At 41.7% G+C, this 21214-nt stretch overlaps 28 non-coding genes across 28 annotated transcripts; all 28 read right to left on the reverse strand.

Moving 5' to 3' along the window:
• Window positions 1-686: 686 nt before the first annotated feature.
• On the reverse strand, window positions 687-758 carry trnah-gug (transfer RNA histidin (anticodon GUG)). Its single transcript has one exon. It is a non-coding gene; the product is annotated as a tRNA-His (tRNA).
• Window positions 759-1145: 387 nt separating this feature from the next.
• trnar-acg (transfer RNA arginine (anticodon ACG)) lies at window positions 1146-1218 on the reverse strand. Its single transcript has one exon. It is a non-coding gene; the product is annotated as a tRNA-Arg (tRNA).
• A 227-nt stretch (window positions 1219-1445) lies between these two features.
• Window positions 1446-1517, reverse strand: trnah-gug (transfer RNA histidin (anticodon GUG)). Its single transcript has one exon. It is a non-coding gene; the product is annotated as a tRNA-His (tRNA).
• A 387-nt stretch (window positions 1518-1904) lies between these two features.
• trnar-acg (transfer RNA arginine (anticodon ACG)) lies at window positions 1905-1977 on the reverse strand. Its single transcript has one exon. It is a non-coding gene; the product is annotated as a tRNA-Arg (tRNA).
• Window positions 1978-2941: 964 nt separating this feature from the next.
• Window positions 2942-3013, reverse strand: trnah-gug (transfer RNA histidin (anticodon GUG)). The gene has a single exon. It is a non-coding gene; the product is annotated as a tRNA-His (tRNA).
• A 387-nt stretch (window positions 3014-3400) lies between these two features.
• Window positions 3401-3473, reverse strand: trnar-acg (transfer RNA arginine (anticodon ACG)). The gene has a single exon. It is a non-coding gene; the product is annotated as a tRNA-Arg (tRNA).
• A 6500-nt stretch (window positions 3474-9973) lies between these two features.
• trnah-gug (transfer RNA histidin (anticodon GUG)) lies at window positions 9974-10045 on the reverse strand. The gene has a single exon. It is a non-coding gene; the product is annotated as a tRNA-His (tRNA).
• Window positions 10046-10432: 387 nt separating this feature from the next.
• On the reverse strand, window positions 10433-10505 carry trnar-acg (transfer RNA arginine (anticodon ACG)). The gene has a single exon. It is a non-coding gene; the product is annotated as a tRNA-Arg (tRNA).
• A 216-nt stretch (window positions 10506-10721) lies between these two features.
• On the reverse strand, window positions 10722-10793 carry trnah-gug (transfer RNA histidin (anticodon GUG)). The gene has a single exon. It is a non-coding gene; the product is annotated as a tRNA-His (tRNA).
• Window positions 10794-12413: 1620 nt separating this feature from the next.
• trnar-acg (transfer RNA arginine (anticodon ACG)) lies at window positions 12414-12486 on the reverse strand. Its single transcript has one exon. It is a non-coding gene; the product is annotated as a tRNA-Arg (tRNA).
• Window positions 12487-12712: 226 nt separating this feature from the next.
• trnah-gug (transfer RNA histidin (anticodon GUG)) lies at window positions 12713-12784 on the reverse strand. Its single transcript has one exon. It is a non-coding gene; the product is annotated as a tRNA-His (tRNA).
• A 387-nt stretch (window positions 12785-13171) lies between these two features.
• trnar-acg (transfer RNA arginine (anticodon ACG)) lies at window positions 13172-13244 on the reverse strand. The gene has a single exon. It is a non-coding gene; the product is annotated as a tRNA-Arg (tRNA).
• Window positions 13245-13509: 265 nt separating this feature from the next.
• Window positions 13510-13581, reverse strand: trnah-gug (transfer RNA histidin (anticodon GUG)). Its single transcript has one exon. It is a non-coding gene; the product is annotated as a tRNA-His (tRNA).
• A 148-nt stretch (window positions 13582-13729) lies between these two features.
• Window positions 13730-13802, reverse strand: trnar-acg (transfer RNA arginine (anticodon ACG)). The gene has a single exon. It is a non-coding gene; the product is annotated as a tRNA-Arg (tRNA).
• Window positions 13803-14486: 684 nt separating this feature from the next.
• trnar-acg (transfer RNA arginine (anticodon ACG)) lies at window positions 14487-14559 on the reverse strand. The gene has a single exon. It is a non-coding gene; the product is annotated as a tRNA-Arg (tRNA).
• A 265-nt stretch (window positions 14560-14824) lies between these two features.
• Window positions 14825-14896, reverse strand: trnah-gug (transfer RNA histidin (anticodon GUG)). Its single transcript has one exon. It is a non-coding gene; the product is annotated as a tRNA-His (tRNA).
• A 1146-nt stretch (window positions 14897-16042) lies between these two features.
• trnar-acg (transfer RNA arginine (anticodon ACG)) lies at window positions 16043-16115 on the reverse strand. Its single transcript has one exon. It is a non-coding gene; the product is annotated as a tRNA-Arg (tRNA).
• A 216-nt stretch (window positions 16116-16331) lies between these two features.
• trnah-gug (transfer RNA histidin (anticodon GUG)) lies at window positions 16332-16403 on the reverse strand. Its single transcript has one exon. It is a non-coding gene; the product is annotated as a tRNA-His (tRNA).
• A 674-nt stretch (window positions 16404-17077) lies between these two features.
• Window positions 17078-17149, reverse strand: trnah-gug (transfer RNA histidin (anticodon GUG)). The gene has a single exon. It is a non-coding gene; the product is annotated as a tRNA-His (tRNA).
• A 387-nt stretch (window positions 17150-17536) lies between these two features.
• trnar-acg (transfer RNA arginine (anticodon ACG)) lies at window positions 17537-17609 on the reverse strand. Its single transcript has one exon. It is a non-coding gene; the product is annotated as a tRNA-Arg (tRNA).
• Window positions 17610-17835: 226 nt separating this feature from the next.
• trnah-gug (transfer RNA histidin (anticodon GUG)) lies at window positions 17836-17907 on the reverse strand. The gene has a single exon. It is a non-coding gene; the product is annotated as a tRNA-His (tRNA).
• A 387-nt stretch (window positions 17908-18294) lies between these two features.
• On the reverse strand, window positions 18295-18367 carry trnar-acg (transfer RNA arginine (anticodon ACG)). Its single transcript has one exon. It is a non-coding gene; the product is annotated as a tRNA-Arg (tRNA).
• A 265-nt stretch (window positions 18368-18632) lies between these two features.
• Window positions 18633-18704, reverse strand: trnah-gug (transfer RNA histidin (anticodon GUG)). Its single transcript has one exon. It is a non-coding gene; the product is annotated as a tRNA-His (tRNA).
• Window positions 18705-19091: 387 nt separating this feature from the next.
• trnar-acg (transfer RNA arginine (anticodon ACG)) lies at window positions 19092-19164 on the reverse strand. Its single transcript has one exon. It is a non-coding gene; the product is annotated as a tRNA-Arg (tRNA).
• Window positions 19165-19380: 216 nt separating this feature from the next.
• Window positions 19381-19452, reverse strand: trnah-gug (transfer RNA histidin (anticodon GUG)). The gene has a single exon. It is a non-coding gene; the product is annotated as a tRNA-His (tRNA).
• A 387-nt stretch (window positions 19453-19839) lies between these two features.
• On the reverse strand, window positions 19840-19912 carry trnar-acg (transfer RNA arginine (anticodon ACG)). The gene has a single exon. It is a non-coding gene; the product is annotated as a tRNA-Arg (tRNA).
• Window positions 19913-20128: 216 nt separating this feature from the next.
• On the reverse strand, window positions 20129-20200 carry trnah-gug (transfer RNA histidin (anticodon GUG)). The gene has a single exon. It is a non-coding gene; the product is annotated as a tRNA-His (tRNA).
• Window positions 20201-20587: 387 nt separating this feature from the next.
• On the reverse strand, window positions 20588-20660 carry trnar-acg (transfer RNA arginine (anticodon ACG)). Its single transcript has one exon. It is a non-coding gene; the product is annotated as a tRNA-Arg (tRNA).
• Window positions 20661-21214: the final 554 nt, after the last annotated feature.

The raw sequence follows: 21214 nt of genomic DNA on the forward strand, positions 1-21214 counted from the left end.
TACTTGGAGCTCTGGCCATCAAAGGTACTCGTCTTTTATCTGAATGGGTGTCCCATATTTAGTCGAACAAATGACAGTCCAACATATGTTTTACGAGCACAGCTATTTCTTTTTTCAGGGTTCCATTTGGTTGTTGAAAAAACTCATAATAAGGGTGTAAATTCAGAAAATCCGAGGTGACTTTATGGTCCCTTAGACTGACTGAAGCTAAGGGCTGCAGAGGAATTTCATCACGTGTTTGAGAGTTTGTCCAATCATTTCATTCTTTTGTGATGCTAATTTGACATACCCATTGTGGACGAGAATTCTTTTCATATTCAGCACAAGTGCTTTGAAGCTAAAGACCTGTACGAGCTAGCCAGGAGTCGAACCTAGAATCTTCTGATCCGTAGTCAGACGATATCCATTGCGCCACTAGCCCTACATTTGTTAAAGTCAAAATGCAGCCGGGTAGTGGGAGCAGCTAGTCTTTCACATTAGTAGGTCATAGTGTGTGACTGGTGGAGAGTAGGAGAGTCAAATGGCCGACCAACAACCAAGTGTGACTGGTGGAGAGTAGGAGAGTCAAATGGCCGATCAAGTAAGAGAGTATGGGACCTTTTACAGGACTTTCTGCTTCAGCTGTCCAGTTTAAAGCTATGTAAAATGGCACAACTGATGGAGAAACAAGCAGAGGTTCACGCTGCTGCCGTGACCCGGATTCGAACCGGGGTTGCTGCGACCACAACGCAGAGTACTAACCACTATACGATCACGGCCATGTCAGACGCTGAGTGCCTTGGTGTTGTGATCGCATATTTGGACCTCTGGCCATCAAAGGTACTCGTCTTTTATCTGAATGGGTGTCCCATATTTAGTCGAACAAATGACAGTCCAACATATGTTTTACGAGCACAGCTCTTTCTTTTTTCAGGGTCCCATTTGGTTGTTGAAAAAACTCATAATAAGGGTGTAAAATCAGAAAATCCAATGTGACTTTAAGGTACCTTAGACTGACTGAAGCTAAGGGCTGCAGAGGAATTTCATCACATGTTAGAGACTTTGTCCAATCATTTCATTCTTTTGTGATGCTAATTTGACATACCCATTGTGGACGAGAATTCTTTTCATATTCAGCACAAGTGCTTTGAAGCTAAAGACTTGTACGAGCTAGCCAGGAGTCGAACCTAGAATCTTCTGATCCGTAGTCAGACGCGTTATCCATTGCGCCACTAGCCCTACATTTGATGAACTCAAAATGCAGCCGCGTAGTGGGAGCAGCTAGTCTTTCACATTAGTAGGTCATAGTGTGTGACTGGTGGAGAGTAGGAGAGTCAAATGGCCGACCAAGTCAGAGAGTATGGGACCTAATACAGGACTTTCTGCTTGAGCTTTCCAGTTTAAAGCTATGTAAAAGGGTGCAATTTATCGAGAAACAACATAAAACAAGCAGAGGTTCACACTGCTGCCGTGACCCGGATTCGAACCGGGGTTGCTGCGACCACAACGCAGAGTACTAACCACTATACGATCACGGCCATGTCAGACACTGAGTGCCTTGGTGTTGTGATCGCATATTTGGAGCTCTGGCCATCAAAGGTACTGGTCTTTTATCTGAATGGGTGTCCCATATTTAGTCGAACAAATGACAGTCTAACATATGTTTTACGAGCACAGCTCTTTCTTTTTTCAGGGTCCCATTTGGTTGTTGAAAAAACTCATAATAAGGGTGTAAAATCAGAAATTCCGATGTGACTTTATGGTCCCTTAGACTGACTGAAGCTAAGGGCTGCAGAGGAATTTCATCACGTGTTTGAGACTTTGTCCAATCATTTCATTCTTTTGTGATGCTGATTTGACATACCCATTGTGGACGAGAATTCTTTTCATATTCAGCACAAGTGCTCTGAAGCTAAAGACCTGTACGAGCTAGCCAGGAGTCGAACCTAGAATCTTCTGATCCGTAGTCAGACGCGTTATCCATTGCGCCACTAGCCCTACATTTGTTAAAGTCAAAATGCAGCCGGGTAGTGGGAGCAGCTAGTCTTTCACATTAGTAGGTCATAGTGTGTGACTGGTGGAGAGTAGGAGAGTCAAATGGCCAACCAACAACCAAGTGTGACTGGTGGAGAGTAGGAGAGTCAAATGGCCGATCAAGTAAGAGAGTATGGGACCTTTTACAGGACTTTCTGCTTCAGCTGTCCAGTTTAAAGCTATGTAAAATGGCACAACTGATGGAGAAACAAGCAGAGGTTCACGCTGCTGCCGTGATCGCATACTTGGAGCTCTGGCCATCAAAGGTACTCGTCTTTTATCTGAATGGGTGTCCCATATTTAGTCGAACAAATGACAGTCCAACATATGTTTTACGAGCACAGCTATTTCTTTTTTCAGGGTTCCATTTGGTTGTTGAAAAAACTCATAATAAGGGTGTAAATTCAGAAAATCCGAGGTGACTTTATGGTCCCTTAGACTGACTGAAGCTAAGGGCTGCAGAGGAATTTCATCACGTGTTTGAGAGTTTGTCCAATCATTTCATTCTTTTGTGATGCTAATTTGACATACCCATTGTGGACGAGAATTCTTTTCATATTCAGCACAAGTGCTTTGAAGCTAAAGACCTGTACGAGCTAGCCAGGAGTCGAACCTAGAATCTTCTGATCCGTAGTCAGACGATATCCATTGCGCCACTAGCCCTACATTTGTTAAAGTCAAAATGCAGCCGGGTAGTGGGAGCAGCTAGTCTTTCACATTAGTAGGTCATAGTGTGTGACTGGTGGAGAGTAGGAGAGTCAAATGGCCGACCAACAACCAAGTGTGACTGGTGGAGAGTAGGAGAGTCAAATGGCCGATCAAGTAAGAGAGTATGGGACCTTTGACAGGACTTTCTGCTTCAGCTGTCCAGTTTAAAGCTATGTAAAATGGCACAACTGATGGAGAAACAAGCAGAGGTTCACGCTGCTGCCGTGACCCGGATTCGAACCGGGGTTGCTGCGACCACAACGCAGAGTACTAACCACTATACGATCACGGCCATGTCAGACGCTGAGTGCCTTGGTGTTGTGATCGCATATTTGGACCTCTGGCCATCAAAGGTACTCGTCTTTTATCTGAATGGGTGTCCCATATTTAGTCGAACAAATGACAGTCCAACATATGTTTTACGAGCACAGCTCTTTCTTTTTTCAGGGTCCCATTTGGTTGTTGAAAAAACTCATAATAAGGGTGTAAAATCAGAAAATCCAATGTGACTTTAAGGTACCTTAGACTGACTGAAGCTAAGGGCTGCAGAGGAATTTCATCACATGTTAGAGACTTTGTCCAATCATTTCATTCTTTTGTGATGCTAATTTGACATACCCATTGTGGACGAGAATTCTTTTCATATTCAGCACAAGTGCTTTGAAGCTAAAGACTTGTACGAGCTAGCCAGGAGTCGAACCTAGAATCTTCTGATCCGTAGTCAGACGCGTTATCCATTGCGCCACTAGCCCTACATTTGATGAACTCAAAATGCAGCCGCGTAGTGGGAGCAGCTAGTCTTTCACATTAGTAGGTCATAGTGTGTGACTGGTGGAGAGTAGGAGAGTCAAATGGCCGACCAAGTCAGAGAGTATGGGACCTAATACAGGACTTTCTGCTTGAGCTTTTGTTAGAAAAATTGCATGAGGAAACCTTGAAAATTGATAATCTGTCACCGACAGAAAAAATCTGTCACCAACAGAAAAAACCTCACCATTTTTCTGCGCATTCTTTGATGGGGAAATGAAGAGCTGGAGAACGTCCAAGTTTCTCAGTTTAACAAAAGTTTTATTACAATACGTCAAAAAATGTGCACTTTACAGAGATCTCCGGGTTCAAAATTAACTCATGTCCCTGAATACAAACAGACGTGTTTTCAGTTCGTGAAGTCTGAACCACGTCTCCCTCCCTGGAACCCATTAAAATAACCTTACAATTGTTTACAAAACATGCTGGTTGATTTCTTCCAGGAAGTCCCGCCTTCCTGATCCGCTCATTCGCCAGTCTTCTTTCATACCGTCACACATCAGGCCACCTGGGCAATACAATCACTGCTACCCAGGACAAGGCCTTTTGGCCTGCTAACAAACTTGTTAGCACAAACATTTTTCCTTGTTATGACTTACAGACATTTTCACACGGGACTTTCACTTGGCCTTCTGTGGCCCTCCTCTCCAGACACACATACACACACAGCAAAAACTCTGCATCAATATATCTGGATGTCATTCTTTGTGAGTTATAGAATCTTAATCAGTTTAAGCAAATGGAATATATGTAATTAAAGTAATCATAGTTTTCTACATCAATATTAACACACAAACACAATCAGTGTATCAAATCATATTGTCTGACTTAATATAAATGCATAGAGATATTTATTACAGTCAAGGTTTGACCTTTGATAGTGACCTGCGTCAGAACAGAGAACAGAGACAGAGAACAGAGAAATAAAGCATAAAATCACATACCAATATAGAAAATAATCAATTATTTTAACAATTCCCTCTTTTGGCCTAACATTCATTAGGCCAACTCAAACAAAATTATGAATAGTAGCAATATCAGTGAGCAGCAAAGCATTTCAGAGTGGATTAATGTCATTTGATATGGGGAAAGGGTTTTACCTTCGATAACCATGGAGATGCAAAACACAGACAGAACAGATATGAGAAATACACACAACACACAACACCACTATGCTTGTGTCATCAATATGTCAATTTCTGTACATAATATAGTAATATTACCACCGTCCACTCTCCCCCTCGGCTCCAGGTGACACAGAACAGGAAGCACTATAAAGAGAGATAGCAGAGCCAAACACAAACACAGCCGTATCCAAAACAATCTTTCTGTACCCATTTATCCCAAAAAAATTTTTGCAGTATATAATGTCAAAAACAATTGATTATATGAATATGATTTTTTTCATGAATGTATGATTCTCACAGCTCTTTTTTAACCTGATATGGACTTGCCCAACATGGTTCTGTCCACTTCCTGTTGATGACCTTCAGCCACACACACACTCTCGGAGAGTCTTACACTCTTACCCGAGCTTTTCTCTGTCTGGAGCTGTCATGTCTCCTGGACCTGTGTGGACAGAAGGCTTCCAGTGCAGTTAATGTACAGCAAAAGGACACATGATCCAACTGTGGTAAATCCAGGGGCACCCCCCTTTCACCCTCAGTGGCTGGCCCTTTAAAACATTTACTGTAGAATAGTGAAGCACACTCAGTGGAAATGAAACCAAAATGTAACAAAATATCTCAGTACACTGAATCAGTATCGGAGAATAAATTGCATGAAATGTTGGGGCAAGAATATAAATTCAGGCAGATTGTGAGTTCAAACATCCAAAAAAAAAATTTTTTTAATTACATACAGTTCGTAGCAAGCAAGTTGCCCAATCTTTTCTTCTCTTGTCAACACATACTAATACCTTCTTTTTTGTCTCTCTTCCCCTACGTACTCTTTTCCATCTATTACACTCACTTGATTTCAACCACCTGTCATCTATCTTTTAGCAAGATATCACATCAACTTACACAGTAAGTTGAGCAACTTTCGTTAACAATCTATATCAGTTCCAAAACATAACTCTGACCAATGGGGTAAAAACAGACTGCATTTAAAACGGCTGCAATTTGCTATATAAATATATATTTGCAATATAATGAATGGACAAAATTTAAACATGCTGACGGGACTTCTGATAAATCCCCCCTCTTTTATTTTTTAATTTTTAATTTTTTTAACTGGCCTTCAAGACAAGTTTCACTCTGTCTTTTATAATTTTGTCACCAACGTCAAGGCCAAAATGTTGTGCTATTTTTAACAGCTGCTTTTTTGTGCAGAAAGCCAACAAGCTCCACTGAAAGGAGAAATAAAAAATAAAGAACAAAATAAAAATAAAAAATAACTCATCAACACTTGTCATACTTGGGTGTGTGCAAAAAATCAATACACAACCAGCCAAACACTATGGCCTGGACAGTAAACAAGGCTCCCCTCTAGCTGACTACCTGACCATTACTATCTAGCTAATCTCAACCCTAGTCTTCATGTGGTGACCAGCGGTGGGTATTTAAACACTGAAACTCATGGCGAGGTGAAGCAACCAGAACTGGCCACTTCCCCTTGACCATGATGTGCCCCCGAGACAAATGCTCTAACCAGAGCCACCACAGCACTAGTAAAACAAAAAATAAGACGAAACCCAAAGGGGTAACGCCACTTGGCCTCACAGGGGAACATTTGTTTACATTACAGTAACATTCTGCACACCAGTAAATTATAATTATACTACGCTTCCACACAGAGCAGGAAAAAAAACAAAAAACTCCTCAACCCAAAACATAACTCATAAAGGAAAACAAAAAAACATAAACCAAAGATAAAAGTCAGAATAGGTAAGTGAGTGTAACTGTTAATTTGAAAAGAAAAATGTTATGTCTCCATAAACAAAACAATCAGGCCTGAAGGAGAGAACAACACCAGGCAACCTTGGAGCCTCTGTCTCTCTGCCTGCTTCTCTCTTTTCTCTCTCCACCCTGAAAATAACTCAAAAGATTTACTTAAAAAATATATTCTCAGTATTTGCACACAAATGATTTCAGTAAAATGTAATGCTGCAATATCAAGTAACACTCACTTGCAAGTATCAAGTAAATTTTATATTCCATAAAACATAACAGTTCTGAAGATATTAAGTAACATTTACTTAATTCCATTCCACCCAAGTTTTAAATTATATTTATTTAACCAAATTAAGTAAAGTCTATTTGTTTTTTCATAAACAAGAACATCATTTTACTCAAAAATATAAGAACACTTTATATATCTGTACATTGTAAAAACAAAAAACAATAGCTACTCAATAAAAAATGAGGCAACAGTTGGCACGCAAGGAAGTGCCTGTCAATTAGGAACAGACAAAATTCTCTTGATTTAGAATTACATACACATAAAGATTATATTTAATATGATCAAAATAAGTAGAATACTTCTCAAACATTTTTATATTTAAAGTTACTTAAACAACTGCCTCAAAATCAAGGACACATTTATATTGAATACATTTTATCAAATATATTAAGTAAAACAAAGTGACTACAGAACAAGTCAATCAATCACCTTTGACTTTGTAAAAATAAAATACAATAAAAACTGAGCAGGTAAAATTTTAACCAAAATAGAAACTGGCAAAGCTGTTTTACTGGACATGAATATTTCATTAGATTGTGCAGGTGTCCCAATTATTTTGTACTTATTACAAATCTGGAATAGTACTTTTTAAATATGTAGTGAAAACTTATCACCCTCTTTCAACATTCATTACAGAAATCACACACTCAGACACGCTCAAAAACGTTTCACTCACACAGACATGCTCAAAACAACTTCTGGGGGAAGGTCAAGACAGAAACAGTCTCTTAAACTTTGAGCAGTGGTGTAAGGATTATTCATACCCTTATTTAAATGGAAAAACAACCAAACAAACAAACAAAAACAATTTTTTTTTTTTACACGTACTGCATTAAAATTTGTACTAACAGTAAATTAAAGATGTATCTCCAGCAAAAGGAATTTAAAGTAAGACTTAGTATATTTTTAAAAGAAAAATATCCAAATTTTAAGTACAAGCAGGGTAGTGACTGGCCTTGACCAGTGTGTGGATACTTCCACCTATATTTTTGTATGTATAACACATAGTAATGTAGTATTTAAACTTATTATCACCATTATTAACCTACACCACCTGATACCATCCCCCACACACACACCCACGCAGCACACACTTTTCATCTCACACACCTATTTTCATCCCTATATTGAGTGAAGACATGCTCTTTAAATTTGACTTTGAAGTGTTTAATTCTTCACACATCCCATTCCAAATTTTTACTCCATTGAATGAAATGCAGAACCTTTTTTTCTATGATATATATGTTCAGATAAATTACTTTGCAACCCATGCTGAGTCAGAGATTGTATTGGACGCATTGCCCCGTGTTATGAACCAGACTGAGAAGCTTCTACAACATTTAAAAGAAATGTTGCGCTCAGACACTTGGAGTTAACTCAGTTCGCACACAGTTTTAAATACAATCTTGACAGAGTCATCAATTATTAAAACAAACCTCCCACAATACCCACAGACATTTCTCAGAGTAGACACACAAGACGTGTAATCTTTAAATTCACTCTATGAGAAAAGACCCAGCCCATACATTTCAATCCTTCATTAATCACTCTGATTGATTATTCTATAAACACACATGTTAATAAAACTTCTTGATTAGAACAGTCTTAATTCAAACATTTTGATTGGAATATTGATTGGAGAAATACAGCGAGACACTTTGCCTCCTGATTTTTGGCCGGATTTTCTAAAAAGAAAATCCCCCTTTAAAATCAACACAGAGAACCGTATTCTCTGTCTTCAGGCTGGATTAAAATCACGTAATCCACCTTTTCTGCAGTTTATACAGCGGACTCCAACCGCGGATCCCTGTTTTCGGCGAGACACCCCGGTCCCCCTTTACATCAAAAAGGCCTTACAGCGGGACCGTTATCCCCTGTCTTCGAGCTGGACAGTCGTATGCCCCCTCTTTCTTCTATTTTTATTTTATTCTATTTTAATTTTTAATTAAAATAAAATGTTTTATTTGTTTTATTTATTTTTTTATTATTTTTGTTATTTTTTATAAGTCAATAAATCTTCTTGACGTATTGTATTTCTAACTATGACATCTGTTTTCTATTGACAACAACTCAATTTTGCAATTAGGCCAATTTGCACAGATTTTATTAAAAAGGTTTGTGCTCACCTTCCTTTTTTAGGGTACCCTGCTGTTGTCAACAAAGTCTGGATGTCAGTGGTATCAGCAATAATTCAGGCTGTTATCTATTTCCAAAGAGAATTACAGGTTAAATTTCAGATCAAGCATATATAAAAAATTAATTTTAATACTCACGTCCTCCAGCTTCCATTCCCCATCACGTCAGGGTCACCATTTGTTAGAAAAATTGCATGAGGAAACCTTGAAAATTGATAATCTGTCACCGACAGAAAAAATCTGTCACCAACAGAAAAAACCTCACCATTTTTCTGCGCATTCTTTGATGGGGAAATGAAGAGCTGGAGAACGTCCAAGTTTCTCAGTTTAACAAAAGTTTTATTACAATACGTCAAAAAATGTGCACTTTACAGAGATCTCCGGGTTCAAAATTAACTCATGTCCCTGAATACAAACAGACGTGTTTTCAGTTCGTGAAGTCTGAACCACGTCTCCCTCCCTGGAACCCATTAAAATAACCTTACAATTGTTTACAAAACATGCTGGTTGATTTCTTCCAGGAAGTCCCGCCTTCCTGATCCGCTCATTCGCCAGTCTTCTTTCATACCGTCACACATCAGGCCACCTGGGCAATACAATCACTGCTACCCAGGACAAGGCCTTTTGGCCTGCTAACAAACTTGTTAGCACAAACATTTTTCCTTGTTATGACTTACAGACATTTTCACACGGGACTTTCACTTGGCCTTCTGTGGCCCTCCTCTCCAGACACACATACACACACAGCAAAAACTCTGCATCAATATATCTGGATGTCATTCTTTGTGAGTTATAGAATCTTAATCAGTTTAAGCAAATGGAATATATGTAATTAAAGTAATCATAGTTTTCTACATCAATATTAACACACAAACACAATCAGTGTATCAAATCATATTGTCTGACTTAATATAAATGCATAGAGATATTTATTACAGTCAAGGTTTGACCTTTGATAGTGACCTGCGTCAGAACAGAGAACAGAGACAGAGAACAGAGAAATAAAGCATAAAATCACATACCAATATAGAAAATAATCAATTATTTTAACACTTTCCAGTTTAAAGCTATGTAAAAGGGTGCAATTTATCGAGAAACAACATAAAACAAGCAGAGGTTCACACTGCTGCCGTGACCCGGATTCGAACCGGGGTTGCTGCGACCACAACGCAGAGTACTAACCACTATACGATCACGGCCATGTCAGACACTGAGTGCCTTGGTGTTGTGATCGCATATTTGGAGCTCTGGCCATCAAAGGTACTGGTCTTTTATCTGAATGGGTGTCCCATATTTAGTCGAACAAATGACAGTCTAACATATGTTTTACGAGCACAGCTCTTTCTTTTTTCAGGGTCCCATTTGGTTGTTGAAAAAACTCATAATAAGGGTGTAAAATCAGAAATTCCGATGTGACTTTATGGTCCCTTAGACTGACTGAAGCTAAGGGCTGCAGAGGAATTTCATCACGTGTTAGAGACTTTGTCCAATCATTTCATTCTTTTGTGATGCTAATTTGACATACCCATTGTGGACGAGAATTCTTTTCATCTTCAGCACAAGTGCTTTGAAGCTAAAGACTTGTACGAGCTAGCCAGGAGTCGAACCTAGAATCTTCTGATCCGTAGTCAGACGCGTTATCCATTGCGCCACTAGCCCTACATTTGATGAACTCAAAATGCAGCCGCGTAGTGGGAGCAGTTCATCTTTCACACAATCGTTCAAAGTGTCTGACTGGTGGAGAGGAGGAGAGTCAAATGGCCGATCAAGTCAGAGAGTATGGGACCTTTTACAGGACTTTCTGCTTCAGCTGTCCAGTTTAAAGCTATGTAGAATGGCACAACTGATGGAGAAACAAGCAGAGGTTCACGCTGCTGCCGTGACCCGGATTCGAACCGGGGTTGCTGCGACCACAACGCAGAGTACTAACCACTATACGATCACGGCCATGTCAGACACTGAGTCCCTCGGTGTTGTGATCGCATATTTAGAGCTCTGGCCATCAAATGTACTCGTCTCTCTAATTTGACATACCCATTGTGGACGAGAATTCTTTTCATCTTCAGCACAAGTGCTTTGAAGCTAAAGACTTGTACGAGCTAGCAAGGAGTCGAACCTAGAATTTTCTGATCCGTAGTCAGACGCGTTATCCATTGCGCCACTAGCCCTACATTTGATGAACTCAAAATGCAGCCGCGTAGTGGGAGCAGTTCATCTTTCACACAATCTGACTGGTGGAGAGGAGGAGAGTCAAATGGCCGATCAAGTCAGAGAGTATGGGACCTTTTACAGGACTTTCTGCTTCAGCTGTCCAGTTTAAAGCTATGTAGAATAGCACAACTGATGGAGAAACAAGCAGAGGTTCACGCTGCTGCCGTGACCCGGATTCGAGCCGGGGTTGCTGCGACCACAACGCAGAGTACTAACCACTATACGATCACGGCCATGTCAGACGCTGAGTGCCTTGGTGTTGTGATCGCATATTTGGAGCTCTGGCCATCAAAGGTACTCGTCTTTTATCTGAATGGGTGTCCCATATTTAGTCGAACAAATGACAGTCTAACATATGTTTTACGAGCACAGCTCTTTCTTTTTTCAGGGTCCCATTTGGTTGTTGAAAAAACTCATAATAAGGGTGTAAAATCAGAAATTCCGATGTGACTTTATGGTCCCTTAGACTGACTGAAGCTAAGGGCTGCAGAGGAATTTCATCACGTGTTAGAGACTTTGTCCAATCATTTCATTCTTTTGTGATGCTAATTTGACATACCCATTGTGGACGAGAATTCTTTTCATCTTCAGCACAAGTGCTTTGAAGCTAAAGACTTGTACGAGCTAGCAAGGAGTCGAACCTAGAATTTTCTGATCCGTAGTCAGACGCGTTATCCATTGCGCCACTAGCCCTACATTTGATGAACTCAAAATGCAGCCGCGTAGTGGGAGCAGTTCATCTTTCACACAATCTGACTGGTGGAGAGGAGGAGAGTCAAATGGCCGATCAAGTCAGAGAGTATGGGACCTTTTACAGGACTTTCTGCTTCAGCTGTCCAGTTTAAAGCTATGTAGAATAGCACAACTGATGGAGAAACAAGCAGAGGTTCACGCTGCTGCCGTGACCCGGATTCGAGCCGGGGTTGCTGCGACCACAACGCAGAGTACTAACCACTATACGATCACGGCCATGTCAGACACTGAGTGCCTTGGTGTTGTGATCGCATATTTGGAGCTCTGGCCATCAAAGGTACTCGTCTTTTATCTGAATGGGTGTCCCATATTTAGTCGAACAAATGACAGTCTAACATATGTTTTACGAGCACAGCTCTTTCTTTTTTCAGGGTCCCATTTGGTTGTTGAAAAAACTCATAATAAGGGTGTAAAATCAGAAATTCCGATGTGACTTTATGGTCCCTTAGACTGACTGAAGCTAAGGGCTGCAGATGAATTTCATCACGTGTTAGAGACTTTGTCCAATCATTTCATTCTTTTGTGATGCTAATTTAACATACCCATTGTGGACGAGAATTCTTTTCATCTTCAGCACAAGTGCTTTGAAGCTAAAGACTTGTACGAGCTAGCCAGGAGTCGAACCTAGAATCTTCTGATCCGTAGTCAGACGCGTTATCCATTGCGCCACTAGCCCTACATTTGATGAACTCAAAATGCAGCCGCGTAGTGGGAACAGTTCATCTTTCACACAATCGTTCAAAATGTCTGACTGGTGGAGAGTAGGAGAGTCAAATGGCCGATCAAGTCAGAGATTATGGGACCTAATACAGGACTTTCTGCTTGAGCTTTCCAGTTTAAAGCTATGTAAAATGGTGCAATTTATCGAGAAACAACATAAACCAAGCAGAGGTTCACACTGCTGCCGTGACCCGGATTCGAACCGGGGTTGCTGCGACCACAACGCAGAGTACTAACCACTATACGATCACGGCCATGTCAGACACTGAGTGCCTTGGTGTTGTGATCGCATACTTGGAGCTCTGGCCATCAAAGGTACTAGTCTTTGATCTGAATGGGTGTCCCATATTTAGTCGAACAAATGACAGTCCAACATATGTTTTACGAGCACAGCTCTTTCTTTTTTCAGGGTCCCATTTGGTTGTTGAAAAAACTCATAATAAGGGTGTAAAATCAGAAAATCCAATGTGACTTTATGGTACCTTAGACTGACTGAAGCTAAGAGCTGCAGAGGAATTTCATCACGTGTTTGAGACTTTGTCCAATCATTTCATTCTTTTGTGATGCTAATTTGACATACCCATTGTGGACGAGAATTATTTTCATATTCAGCACAAGTGCTTTGAAGCTAAAGACTTGTACGATCTAGCCAGGAGTCGAACCTAGAATCTTCTGATCCGTAGTCAGACGCGTTATCCATTGCGCTACTAGCCCTACATTTGATGAACTCAAAATGCAGCCGCGTAGTGGGAGCAGCTAGTCTTTCACATTAGTAGGTCATAGTGTGTGACTGGTGGAGAGTAGGAGAGTCAAATGGCCGACCAACAACCAAGTGTGACTGGTGGAGAGTAGGGGAGTCAAATGGCCGATCAAGTCAGAGAGTATGGGACCTTTTACAGGACTTTCTGCTTCAGCTGTCCAGTTTAAAGCTATGTAGAATGGCACAACTGATGGAGAAACAAGCAGAGGTTCACGCTGCTGCCGTGACCCGGATTCGAACCGGGGTTGCTGCGACCACAACGCAGAGTACTAACCACTATACGATCACGGCCATGTCAGACACTGAGTCCCTCGGTGTTGTGATCGCATATTTAGAGCTCTGGCCATCAAATGTACTCGTCTCTCTAATTTGACATACCCATTGTGGACGAGAATTCTTTTCATCTTCAGCACAAGTGCTTTGAAGCTAAAGACTTGTACGAGCTAGCCAGGAGTCGAACCTAGAATCTTCTGATCCGTAGTCAGACGCGTTATCCATTGCGCCACTAGCCCTATATTTGATGAACTCAAAATGCAGCCGCGTAGTGGGAGCAGTTCATCTTTCACACAAATGTTAAAAAAGTCTGACTGGTGGAGAGTAGGAGAGTCAAATGGCCGATCATGTCAGAGAGTATGGGACCTAATACAGGACTTTCTGCTTGAGCTGTCCAGTTTAAAGCTATGTAAAATGGTGCAATTTATCGAGAAACAACATAAAACAAGCAGAGATTCACACTGCTGCCGTGACCCGGATTCGAACGGGGTTGCTGCGACCACAACGCAGAGTACTAACCACTATACGATCACGGCCATGTCAGACACTGAGTGGCTTGGTGTTGTGATCGCATACTTGGAGCTCTGGCCATCAAAGGTACTCGTCTTTTATCTGAATGGGTGTCCCATATTTAGTCGAACAAATGACAGTCCAACATATGTTTTACGAGCACAGCTATTTCTTTTTTCAGGGTTCCATTTGGTTGTTGAAAAAACTCATAATAAGGGTGTAAATTCAGAAAATCCGAGGTGACTTTATGGTCCCTTAGACTGACTGAAGCTAAGGGCTGCAGAGGAATTTCATCACGTGTTTGAGACTTCGTCCAATCATTTCATTCTTTTGTGATGCTGATTTGACATACCCATTGTGGACGAGAATTCTTTTCATATTCAGCACAAGTGCTCTGAAGCTAAAGACCTGTACGAGCTAGCCAGGAGTCGAACCTAGAATCTTCTGATCCGTAGTCAGACGCGTTATCCATTGCGCCACTAGCCCTACATTTGTTAAAGTCAAAATGCAGCCGGGTAGTGGGAGCAGCTAGTCTTTCACATTAGTAGGTCATAGTGTGTGACTGGTGGAGAGTAGGAGAGTCAAATGGCCGACCAACAACCAAGTGTGACTGGTGGAGAGTAGGAGAGTCAAATGGCCGATCAAGTAAGAGAGTATGGGACCTTTTACAGGACTTTCTGCTTCAGCTGTCCAGTTTAAAGCTATGTAAAATGGCACAACTGATGGAGAAACAAGCAGAGGTTCACGCTGCTGCCGTGACCCGGATTCGAACCGGGGTTGCTGCGACCACAACGCAGAGTACTAACCACTATACGATCACGGCCATGTCAGACGCTGAGTGCCTTGGTGTTGTGATCGCATATTTGGAGCTCTGGCCATCAAAGGTACTCGTCTTTTATCTGAATGGGTGTCCCATATTTAGTCGAACAAATGACAGTCCAACATATGTTTTACGAGCACAGCTCTTTCTTTTTTCAGGGTCCCATTTGGTTGTTGAAAAAACTCATAATAAGGGTGTAAAATCAGAAAATCCAATGTGACTTTATGGTACCTTAGACTGACTGAAGCTAAGGGCTGCAGAGGAATTTCATCACATGTTAGAGACTTTGTCCAATCATTTCATTCTTTTGTGATGCTAATTTGACATACCCATTGTGGACGAGAATTCTTTTCACATTCAGCACAAGTGCTTTGAAGCTAAAGACTTGTACGAGCTAGCCAGGAGTCGAACCTAGCATCTTCTGATCCGTAGTCAGACGTGTTATCCATTGCGCCACTAGCCCTACATTTGATGAACTCAAAATGCAGCCGCGTAGTGGGAGCAGCTAGTCTTTCACATTAGTAGGTCATAGTGTGTGACTGGTGGAGAGTAGGAGAGTCAAATGACCGACCAAGTCAGATAGTATGGGACCTAATACAGGACTTTCTGCTTGAGCTTTCCAGTTTAAAGCTATGTAAAATGGTGCAATTTATCGAGAAACAACATAAAACAAGCAGAGGTTCACACTGCTGCCGTGACCCGGATTCGAACCGGGGTTGCTGCGACCACAACGCAGAGTACTAATCACTATACGATCACGGCCATGTCAGACACTGAGTGCCTTGGTGTTGTGATCGCATATTTGGAGTTCTGGCCATCAAAGGTACTCGTCTTTTATCTGAATGGGTGTCCCATATTTAGTCAAACAAATGACAGTCTAACATATGTTTTACGAGCACAGCTCTTTCTTTTTTCAGGGTCCCATTTGGTTGTTGAAAAAACTCATAATAAGGGTGTAAAATCAGAAATTCCGATGTGACTTTATGGTCCCTTAGACTGACTGAAGCTAAGGGCTGCAGAGGAATTTCATCACGTGTTAGAGACTTTGTCCAATCATTTCATTCTTTTGTGATGCTAATTTGACATACCCATTGTGGACGAGAATTCTTTTCATCTTCAGCACAAGTGCTTTGAAGCTAAAGACTTGTACGAGCTAGCCAGGAGTCGAACCTAGAATCTTCTGATCCGTAGTCAGACGCGTTATCCATTGCGCCACTAGCCCTACATTTGATGAACTCAAAATGCAGCCGCGTAGTGGGAGCAGTTCATCTTTCACACAATCGTTCAAAGTGTCTGACTGGTGGAGAGGAGGAGAGTCAAATGGCCGATCAAGTCAGAGAGTATGGGACCTTTTACAGGACTTTCTGCTTCAGCTGTCCAGTTTAAAGCTATGTAGAATAGCACAACTGATGGAGAAACAAGCAGAGGTTCACGCTGCTGCCGTGACCCGGATTCGAACCGGGGTTGCTGCGACCACAACGCAGAGTACTAACCACTATACGATCACGGCCATGTCAGACACTGAGTGCCTTGGTGTTGTGATCGCATATTTGGAGCTCTGGCCATCAAAGGTACTCGTCTTTTATCTGAATGGGTGTCCCATATTTAGTCGAACAAATGACAGTAACATATGTTTTACGAGCACAGCTCTTTCTTTTTTCAGGGTCCCATTTGGTTGTTGAAAAAACTCATAATAAGGGTGTAAAATCAGAAATTCCGATGTGACTTTATGGTCCCTTAGACTGACTGAAGCTAAGGGCTGCAGAGGAATTTCATCACGTGTTAGAGACTTTGTCCAATCATTTCATTCTTTTGTGATGCTAATTTGACATACCCATTGTGGACGAGAATTCTTTTCATCTTCAGCACAAGTGCTTTGAAGCTAAAGACTTGTACGAGCTAGCCAGGAGTCGAACCTAGAATCTTCGGATCCGTAGTCAGACGCGTTATCCATTGCGCCACTAGCCCTACATTTGATGACCTCAAAATGCAGCCGCGTAGTGGGAGCAGTTCATCTTTCACACAATCGTTCAAAGTGTCTGACTGGTGGAGAGGAGGAGAGTCAAATGGCCGATCAAGTCAGAGAGTATGGGACCTTTTACAGGACTTTCTGCTTCAGCTGTCCAGTTTAAAGCTATGTAGAATGGCACAACTGATCGAGAAACAAGCAGAGGTTCACGCTGCTGCCGTGACCCGGATTCGAACCGGGGTTGCTGCGACCACAACGCAGAGTACTAACCACTATACGATCACGGCCATGTCAGACGCTGAGTGCCTTGGTGTTGTGATCGCATATTTGGAGCTCTGGCCATCAAAGGTACTCGTCTTTTATCTGAATGGGTGTCCCATATTTAGTCGAACAAATGACAGTCCAACATATGTTTTACGAGCACAGCTCTTTCTTTTTTCAGGGTCCCATTTGGTTGTTGAAAAAACTCATAATAAGGGTGTAAAATCAGAAAATCCAATGTGACTTTATGGTACCTTAGAGTGACTGAAGCTAAGGGCTGCAGAGGAATTTCATCACATGTTAGAGACTATGTCCAATCATTTCATTCTTTTGTGATGCTAATTTGACATACCCATTGTGGACGAGAATTCTTTTCATATTCAGCACAAGTGCTTTGAAGCTAAAGACTTGTACGAGCTAGCCAGGAGTCGAACCTAGAATCTTCTGATCCGTAGTCAGACGCGTTATCCATTGCGCCACTAGCCCTACATTTGATGAACTCAAAATGCAGCCGCGTAGTGGGAGCAGTTCATCTTTCACACAAATGTTCAAAGTGTCTGACTGGTGGAGAGTAGGAGAGTCAAATGGCCGATCAAGTCAGAGAGTATGGGACCTAATACAGGACTTTCTGCTTGAGCTGTCCAGTTTAAAGCTATGTAAAATGGTGCAATTTATCGAGAAACAACATAAAACAAGCAGAGATTCACACTGCTGCCGTGACCCGGATTCGAACCGGGGTTGCTGCGACCACAACGCAGAGTACTAACCACTATACGATCACGGCCATGTCAGACACTGAGTGGCTTGGTGTTGTGATCGCATACTTGGAGCTCTGGCCATCAAAGGTACTCGTCTTTTATCTGAATGTGTGTCCCATATTTAGTCGAACAAATGACAGTCCAACATATGTTTTACGAGCACAGCTATTTCTTTTTTCAGGGTTCCATTTGGTTGTTGAAAAAACTCATAATAAGGGTGTAAAATCAGAAAATCCGAGGTGACTTTATGGTCCCTTACACTGACTGAAGCTAAGGGCTGCAGAGGAATTTCATCACGTGTTTGAGACTTTGTCCAATCATTTCATTCTTTTGTGATGCTAATTTGACATACCCATTGTGGACGAGAATTCTTTTCATATTCAGCACAAGTGCTTTGAAGCTAAAGACCTGTACGAGCTAGCCAGGAGTCGAACCTAGAATCTTCTGATCCGTAGTCAGACGCGTTATCCATTGCGCCACTAGCCCTACATTTGTTAAAGTCAAAATGCAGCCGGGTAGTGGGAGCAGCTAGTCTTTCACATTAGTAGGTCATAGTGTGTGACTGGTGGAGAGTAGGAGAGTCAAATGGCCGACCAACAACCAAGTGTGACTGGTGGAGAGTAGGAGAGTCAAATGGCCGATCAAGTAAGAGAGTATGGGACCTTTTACAGGACTTTCTGCTTCAGCTGTCCAGTTTAAAGCTATGTAAAATGGCACAAGTGATGGAGAAACAAGCAGAGGTTCACGCTGCTGCCGTGACCCGGATTCGAACCGGGGTTGCTGCGACCACAACGCAGAGTACTAACCACTATACGATCACGGCCATGTCAGACGCTGAGTGCCTTGGTGTTGTGATCGCATATTTGGAGCTCTGGCCATCAAAGGTACTCGTCTTTCATCTGAATGGGTGTCCCATATTTAGTCGAACAAATGACAGTCCAACATATGTTTTACGAGCACAGCTCTTTCTTTTTTCAGGGTCCCATTTGGTTGTTGAAAAAACTCATAATAAGGGTGTAAAATCAGAAAATCCAATGTGACTTTATGGTACCTTAGACTGACTGAAGCTAAGGGCTGCAGAGGAATTTCATCACATGTTAGAGACTTTGTCCAATCATTTCATTCTTTTGTGATGCTAATTTGACATACCCATTGTGGACGAGAATTCTTTTCATATTCAGCACAAGTGCTTTGAAGCTAAAGACTTGTACGAGCTAGCCAGGAGTCGAACCTAGAATCTTCTGATCCGTAGTCAGACGCGTTATCCATTGCGCCACTAGCCCTACATTTGATGAACTCAAAATGCAGCCGCGTAGTGGGAGCAGTTCATCTTTCACACAAATGTTCAAAGTGTCTGACTTGTGGAGAGTAGGAGAGTCAAATGGCCGATCAAGTAAGAGAGTATGGGACCTTTTACAGGACTTTCTGCTTCAGCTGTCCAGTTTAAAGCTATGTAAAATGGCACAAGTGATGGAGAAACAAGCAGAGGTTCACGCTGCTGCCGTGACCCGGATTCGAACCGGGGTTGCTGCGACCACAACGCAGAGTACTAACCACTATACGATCACGGCCATGTCAGACGCTGAGTGCCTTGGTGTTGTGATCGCATATTTGGAGCTCTGGCCATCAAAGGTACTCGTCTTTCATCTGAATGGGTGTCCCATATTTAGTCGAACAAATGACAGTCCAACATATGTTTTACGAGCACAGCTCTTTCTTTTTTCAGGGTCCCATTTGGTTGTTGAAAAAACTCATAATAAGGGTGTAAAATCAGAAAATCCAATGTGACTTTATGGTACCTTAGACTGACTGAAGCTAAGGGCTGCAGAGGAATTTCATCACATGTTAGAGACTTTGTCCAATCATTTCATTCTTTTGTGATGCTAATTTGACATACCCATTGTGGACGAGAATTCTTTTCATATTCAGCACAAGTGCTTTGAAGCTAAAGACTTGTACGAGCCAGCCAGGAGTCGAACCTAGAATCTTCTGATCCGTAGTCAGACGCGTTATCCATTGCGCCACTAGCCCTACATTTGATGAACTCAAAATGCAGCCGCGTAGTGGGAGCAGTTCATCTTTCACACAAATGTTCAAAGTGTCTGACTTGTGGAGAGTAGGAGAGTCAAATGGCCGATCAAGTAAGAGAGTATGGGACCTTTTACAGGACTTTCTGCTTCAGCTGTCCAGTTTAAAGCTATGTAAAATGGCACAACTGATGGAGAAACAAGCAGAGGTTCACGCTGCTGCCGTGACCCGGATTCGAACCGGGGTTGCTGCGACCACAACGCAGAGTACTAACCACTATACGATCACGGCCATGTCAGACGCTGAGTGCCTTGGTGTTGTGATCGCATATTTGGAGCTCTGGCCATCAAAGGTACTCGTCTTTCATCTGAATGGGTGTCCCATATTTAGTCGAACAAATGACAGTCCAACATATGTTTTACGAGCACAGCTCTTTCTTTTTTCAGGGTCCCATTTGGTTGTTGAAAAAACTCATAATAAGGGTGTAAAATCAGAAAATCCAATGTGACTTTATGGTACCTTAGACTGACTGAAGCTAAGGGCTGCAGAGGAATTTCATCACATGTTAGAGACTTTGTCCAATCATTTCATTCTTTTGTGATGCTAATTTGACATACCCATTGTGGACGAGAATTCTTTTCATATTCAGCACAAGTGCTTTGAAGCTAAAGACTTGTACGAGCTAGCCAGGAGTCGAACCTAGAATCTTCTGATCCGTAGTCAGACGCGTTATCCATTGCGCCACTAGCCCTACATTTGATGAACTCAAAATGCAGCCGGGTAGTGGGAGCAGTTCATCTTTCACACAAATGTTCAAAGTGTCTGACTTGTGGAGAGTAGGAGAGTCAAATGGCCGATCAAGTAAGAGAGTATGGGACCTTTTACAGGACTTTCTGCTTCAGCTGTCCAGTTTAAAGCTATGTAAAATGGCACAACTGATGGAGAAACAAGCAGAGGTTCACGCTGCTGCCGTGACCCGGATTCGAATCCTCAAAGGTACTAGTCTTTTATCTGAATGGGTGTCCCATATTTAGTCGAACAAATGACAGTCCAACAGCTCTTTCTTTTTTCAGGGTCAAATTTTGGTTAGTTATTTTGTGTCTTTTTTGTACATTTTGTGTCGATTTTGGTCATTTGTGTCTTTTTTGTGTCTTTTTTTGGTAATTTTGTGTCTTTTTTGGTTATTCGTGTCTTATTTGGTCATTTTGTGTCTTTTTTGGTCATTTGAGTCTTTTTTGTGTTTTTTGGTAATTTTTCTCTGTTGTGTCTTTTTTTGGTTATCTTGTGTCTTTTTTTAACATTTGT

The sequence above is a fragment of the Centropristis striata genome, chromosome 1 (assembly GCF_030273125.1).
Source record: "Centropristis striata isolate RG_2023a ecotype Rhode Island chromosome 1, C.striata_1.0, whole genome shotgun sequence".
NCBI classification, from domain to species: Eukaryota; Metazoa; Chordata; class Actinopteri; order Perciformes; family Serranidae; genus Centropristis; species Centropristis striata.